Source organism: Populus nigra, chromosome 13 (assembly GCF_951802175.1).
Source record: "Populus nigra chromosome 13, ddPopNigr1.1, whole genome shotgun sequence".
Taxonomy (NCBI): domain Eukaryota; kingdom Viridiplantae; phylum Streptophyta; class Magnoliopsida; order Malpighiales; family Salicaceae; genus Populus; species Populus nigra.
In genome coordinates, this window is record NC_084864.1 from 13,973,230 (window position 1) to 13,980,341 (window position 7,112).

Consider the following 7,112-nt stretch of genomic DNA (forward strand, 5'->3'; position numbering starts at 1 on the left):
AGCCCAAAATCACAAGCCCATGCTTCTTTGTTGCATGAAAATGGATCAAATACTTGGAGCAACTTAAAATAAAAAAACTATAGGCAACCATTAAAAAGCAAAATTCATGGCATAACTAACTGAATGCTTCATCATGTAAATCGGTAGGCTTGATAAAAAATTTATTTAAGTACAGATTGTTATGCATTACAAATCCTAAGAATTCAGTCATTCCTACTGTTTTATTTTCCCCCACATGAATTTTTTCATCTCCGTAAATAAACCCAATCCATGCATATATGTATTTTGCAAGCATTAGATCCTAACAAATGAAAGTAGATATAAGACATAATTTCTTTGGAATTTACAAACAACGAAGACGAAGGTTATCCATGAAATATACCAAACAACAAAGAATGAGCTCATAAGCATGATTTTTTAGTCTGTATGAAGACGTAATTTTACTTAATGAATTGAAACTAATAATATTAAACAAGAGTAGCTAATTGATTGAGTCTTGGATCGAGACGTAATGTTACTTTTTTTTTTTTTTTTTTTTTTTTTTTTTGATTCACGTGGGGTGTCCGGGCCAGCTTGCGCGCACCACGACTATTCCCCACGGCCCACTGGACATCCTGCAAGCCCAGGGGCAGGTTAGGCACCGCGGGGGTGACAGGCGTGCACATAGAGGGTCGAACCCGGGACGGGGGCGGAACAAGTCACACGGTTGACCACAGCAGCTAGGCCCTCAAGTGCAGACGTAATGTTACTTAATTCTGAATCAATTGGTTATATGTACTTAATTTGTTTGTTTGTATCACTCCTGCTGCCTCCCGGCGTAAATCTCAAGGGAAGTGGAATTAACAAAGATTAATATCATAATCTAAACTTCATTTCTTGCAAGCAATATAATAAGAATATAATAAGAGTGTGTTTGGTATTGTGGTAACTATTGTGGTTTATAGTTTGAAAAAAATTATTTTATAAAAAGTACTTTTAGTTGAGGTTGGTTTGAAAAAATAAATGTTTGGTTAAAACTGTGGTTAAAATTGAGGTGGAAGAAAAAATAGTTTAATGTGTTTGGTTAAGAATGCTTTTGAAATTGAGGTTATATATATATATATATATATATATATATATATATATATATATATAAATGTTTGGTTAAAACTGTGGTTAAAATTGAGGTGGAAGAAAAAATAGTTTAATGTGTTTGGTTAAGAATGCTTTTGAAATTGAGGTTATATATATATATATATATATTGATGGTTTTAAATTTAAATAGAGTAGAATTAACTACTCCTATTACATCATGAAATAAATAATACTTGATATAAAATATTTTTTATTATTTCATTAAACTATTTATAATTTCATTACATACAAAATTCAGCCGATAAGAACTACAGTTTTCATAATTTTGTGAGCGTGTAATAAAATTAGATAAAATATTATCAGGTATAAAATTGATATTACAGTATGAGTGAATTTAATTTACTCTATACTAGTTTTTCAGGAAAAAAAATATTGTTCACATCACAATGCGAGTGAATTTAATTCACTCTAAACTAGTTTTTTTAAAAAAAAAATTGTTAAAAAAGTTAACAAACTGAAAAAAAAAGTGCACGTGAACAGTGCAATTCACTGAATACTGTGTGTTTCACAGGTTGAAACTCGTAAAAAAAATATTTTACTGCTTATGAAAAATCATGGTCCTGCCGCATATAAATTGTTGTTACTCATTTTCGGACCCCACGTGCTAGAGACGATGTATACCTTTTTTTAAACAGAGTATAGGAGTTTAGCTCATATTCGCCAGAAGATTGACAAAAGCACATAAAGAAATATTTTGTGTTTTGAAACCTTGTTTGAGCTGTTTTCTGTTCTTTTTATCCTTCCCCTTTGCTACCAAAATCATCAGGTTTTCTTAGGTTGATCAGGAGTCTTCATAATGCTAAATTCGTTCTTTTTATCTGGTCTTTAAGGTTGAATAAATCCCTCAGAATTTGCACTAAAAAATAGTTCTGCTGCTGTTGTAATTTTTTGGTTCCAACTTAGGCTCCGATTTTGACTCAGTTTCGTACGATATCTAACCATCCTAGGTATATTCTGTCACTCATGACATGTTGAAAAATTGACCTGCACCTTTATTAGGTCCTAGGGATCATTGTTCTTAGGGCAGATTCTCAATCAGATTTGGATGCTTAGCATTGTCAAATCAAGAACCTTTTTGACCAACTAGATTACTGCCAGATTATATTCTCTAAAACGATTTTATCTCACTTCGACTCCTTCATCAAAGTTGTAGTCCTAGACACGTAGATGATTTTGGCTTTTGAATCGCTTGATTTCGATATCAGAAGCTCAAGATATTCGTGTTTGAATATCTAACGTGAAGGCAGAGAATTCTACCGCGAGAAGGATATTGACCCGAGTCTGCACTAAAAAAATTCTATTTTTGGCTTAGTTTTTGTGATTTTTGTTCGTAGTTCATACTCTCAGTCATATCAGGATTCTCGGCATTCGTCAGTTTTTAAGTCAGACCCGGAAATCCCTTTTGACCAACTAGATTACTGCCAGTTTCTGTTCTATAAAATGATTTTATCTCACCTCGACTCCTTCATCAAAGTTGTATTCCTAGACACGTAGATAAATTTAGGCTTTTGAATCGCTTGATTTCGATATCAGAAGCTCAAGATATTCCCGTTTGAATATCTAGTGTGAAAGCAGGGATTCCTGACCGCGAGAAGGATTTTTGCCCAAGTTCGCGGGACTGATTCGAAGGATTTTTTTTGGACCAAGGACTGAATCGAAATGTGCTAAATTGAAGGATTGAATTGAAGAAGGACATTGAAAGCTGGAGAGGGGGGTTGGATCATCATAAATGACAGGATATTTACCACACCGAATAAGGAAAATAGGACCTTGCAGCTGCACCCTCCAGCTGATTTCTTTCCTTTTTTTCGCTGCAAATTCCTGCTGTTTTTCCTTTATCATCATGCCTGAATTTTGGAGCTGCAACCACGTTTTTTCTTGCCTCATTTGAAAGGGAGCAGCTGGCCCTATGGAAGGAAAGAAAATAGCCACACCCTCCTCTAAAACTGGAAAGAAATCAGACGTAAAGCACCAACACAAAATCAGAATATTGCAGCTTCCTTTTGCGTTTTTTTTACTGCAAATCAGTAGGGATTTACGTCCTAGAATTAATGCATTAAATCTTTCCTAAATAGAGATATGTTAGACTATATATAAACCCCTCTAATGACCTAGCGAAGGGGCGGACAAAAAGAGAGCAAAAAAATAGCAAAAAGAGAGCAAAAGGGGAGCAAAAAGAGAGCAAAAAAATAGCAAAAAGAGAGCAAAAAAAAAAGGCAGAAAAAAAGAGCATAGAAGGGGGGGACGGAGGCAAAACAAGGGGAAAGAAAGGAGGCTTTTTCTTTGATACTAAAAAGCCTGCACTGGAACGTGAAAGAGAAAAAAAAGGAGGAGAAAAAGACAGGATCTGCAGGTGTTTCTTCCCTAGTGCTCCAGCTGCAAGAACGTTAGGGACCCTCACGTTCTTTCCTCTTCTTACGCCTGCTGGAGGGAAGGTTAGCCGGCCATGACTTTGTCTTTTTGTTTGTAATAAAGCTTGCTTTCCCAGTTTCTGTTTTGTTTCTCTCTGTTGGCGTTGTAAAATGAATGAGGCTGTTTGTTTTTTTTAAGGTGAGGAAATAGTGGGGTTTGTGAGGCACAGACATAAGGGTTTAATTTCAAAATTCTGGTTTCATATTTTTGGCTCCCTCGTACACATGTTTTACTTCTCTCATGTTTCTTATTTATACATGAATAGAGCATGCTTCTAGTTTTTATCCTTGTTGTCTGCGTGGGATGAGTAAAGCGGGATTTAGTTTTATCAAAGACTGGGTTTGTGGGTATGAACACTGTCACTAGAATGGGTTGATGGGGTATGAACACTGTCACTAAATTCTGGTTTCATAATCTTGGCTCCCTTGTACACATGCTTTATTTCTCTCCGGTTATAATTTTTTTTTTAAGCTTCTTATAAATTTTATAATATATGTGATCGATTGATTAACTTTTATTGTGATTTTTGTATTTTATTGCGATGCTTGTGTTTTTTTTTTAAAATGTTTTCTTGTGTGTTGCATACGGCCAATACCCTAACATGTTTTTGAATTTTTTTTTATATATACAAAAATATTGGAAGTTTTGAAAATGTGTTTCCGCATGGATTTCTTAAACACAAAAATTATTTTCTTGCATTTCTGGATTTTACAACATGTTTGTAAAATTCCAAAGGGTATTGGCCAATATTCCAAAAAAATACAAAAATCTTATTTTTGGAGGAATTCATCTATTATTCACCGCTAATGTTTGGGTAAAGAAATCTTTAAAGAACGAATATCCAAAATATTATTGGGAGTAATAAATCCGCACAAATCCTTGAAAGAAGCCTTGATTATAATCGAGGACATTTCAATTTTTTATTCCACGGTTTATAAGATGTGAGAGTATAAAACACTAAGATAAAAAAAAATAGGTTTTTAAAGCACCTTAGATTTCAAATTTTTTTGTCCTTCTCCTTGCGATTTACGAGTCGCAAACTCTTGAGAAACTAAGGGGAAAATGAGCTTTTAAAGCACATGGAACTTCCTTGGATTTCTATCCTAATAATTTTAGTTTGAATCAAAACCTAGAAAACTGATGGGATTAGAAAAACACCAACACCATAGCAATTATAAGACAAACCAAACACCAAGCAGCTTACCTTAGGTAGGGTGTACTAGGGGTGCTAATACCTTCCCTTTACGCAACCAGTCCCTTGCCTTTAGAATCTCTGAAAGACCAGTTAGGTTTCCTAGTGACCATAACACTAAGTGACGAATCCTTTACAAACAAAACAAAGACCCCGAAACTAACCGAGGATCGCCGCGACGCCATGCTCCGCTCGCGAGGATGCGAATAACGAGATCATGTATTTTGATTGTTTAACTATTTATAACCAAACAGTTATTTCATATGTTTTTAAAGAAACACGAACGATAACGTGTTGCTAAACAGGCTCTTAAACTATACCCAAGTCTCAGGTTTAATTTAATTTCCCTTTGATTTTCAGCTCCACAACCATTATCTTTTAGATAGCCAAAGGTCATTTTCCAGGCTAAAAGACCACTAAAACTCGCAATGTCCACTGCCAATACAGAAATTAATATCCCATGATTTTCCAGGCCTTTTCAAGGTATACAAAGATGGCCGCATAGAGAGATATTGGAGCATTGACTTCGTTTCAGCAGGCGTCGACACAGAAACAGGGGTCCATTCCAAAGATGTTGTGATCTCACCAGTGACCAACGTAAAGGCTCGTGTTTTCCTCCCAAAAATCAACGGCCCAGCTAAAAGCTCCCTCTCCTTGTCCACTATCATGGTGGTGGCTTTTGCATAGGCTCACCATTTACTTCTGCCTTGAAGAATTTTCTTTCAACCCTAGCCACCCAAGCCAATGTCATTGCTATATCTATTGACTACAGGTTAGCACCTGAACACCAATTACCGATTGCATATGATGATTCATGGGCAGGGCTTCTGTGGATCGCAAAGCACTCTAATGGTAATGGACCCGAACCATGGATTAAAGAATATGCGGATCTCAGGCGGGTTATTTTAGCCGGTAAGAGTGCTGGAGGCACCATAGCCCATTTTGTGGCGGTCCAAGCTGCGGCTGCGGGATTGCCTGCCGTGGCTATAAAACGGTTACTAATAGTGCACCCATATTTTTGGGCTAAGGAGCCAGACAAGTTCTACCAATATATATGTATCCAAAATTGAACTCGGCAGTGGATCCGAATTTGTCGAAATTTAAGTGTGATAAAGTGTTAGTTTGCGTGGCAGAAAAGGATAAGTATAGAGTTATGAAGCTATGAGCGAGTGTGTATGGGGTGGCACTGTGAATTTTTATGAAACTAAAGGGGAGGACCATTGCTTTTATTTGCTGAATCCCGGGAGTGAGAGTATCAGCTACTTATGAAAAAAATGGTTGATTTCATACGGCTGGATTGATTTTTGGAGTTTTATTAAGTGGGAATCAGCTACTTATGAAAAAAATGGTTGATTTCATACGGCTGGATCGATTTTTGGAGTTTTATTAAGTGGGAATCAGCTACTTAATTTTCAGCAATGGTGAGAGCAGAAAAATAATTGTTGAATTCAAGGTTGTTTTGTTGTTTGGATTGTATTTTTTTTTTCAATTTATTAATATATGTACTTTCAAATGCTATATAAAATGTGGCAATGTGTTTCTTGCATTCTTTGGGCTATTTTGGCTTACTTGCATTTTTTTGGTTAAATATTGGTGAAATAAAATAAAATAAAATAAAAAAGAATTGATGAAATAACAGAGTTTATACATTGGTAAACATTAATCAAATCTCTGCTAGAAAAAGTCGAGCAAATTAATTAAGATTAGACAATGATGATGATGCACAAGGTTCTGATGCAGAGCCGCTAGGCTTGTAGAACCTATTTACACGCTGAATTCTGTAATGAGAATTGAAAATAGAAGTAAGCTTTCTCCCATTACCAATCATTGAGTGGTGCTTATCGCCTTGTGTTCCTCTGAGACCACCAACATGCAAGCACACAATGAAGTTCACTAAAAAACAGAAAAACAAGGGATGGCTTAAGTGATTGTAACAAGAGTTGGTTTGGATTCTGCAACCCAACATTACGTCGCACCCGACATCGCGGCGGCCCTAAAAATAATTCTATTATGAAAAAGAACATATTTCTAGCATCTTGTTCTTTTAGGGGAAAAATATTTTGTTTGGAGAGTCGCCACCTAGTATTATGGTCACTAGGAACCCTAACTGGTCAACAGAGATTCTATGGTTCGGGACTGGTTACGTAAAAGGGAAGATATTATCACCCTTTAAACATTTTGCCTAAGGCAAACTGCATTGCTTTTTGTCTTAAATTGCTAAATGTTTATTAGTTTATGCTATGATGATTTGTTTATAATATTCCTGACTCTGGCGTCTGTCGCACATCAAAAAATCCGCGCGGCGTCGGCTGGCGATTTTTTCATTAGGTTTGCTTTGATTGGTTCGTTGGAGTCGCCACCTAGTATTTAACTG

The 7,112-nt window shown here is 36.0% G+C and overlaps 1 pseudogene; it reads left to right on the top strand.

Annotated features, from left to right (window-relative positions):
• Positions 1-5,166: 5,166 nt before the first annotated feature.
• Positions 5,167-6,039, top strand: LOC133670607 (2-hydroxyisoflavanone dehydratase-like; annotated as a pseudogene).
• Positions 6,040-7,112: the final 1,073 nt, after the last annotated feature.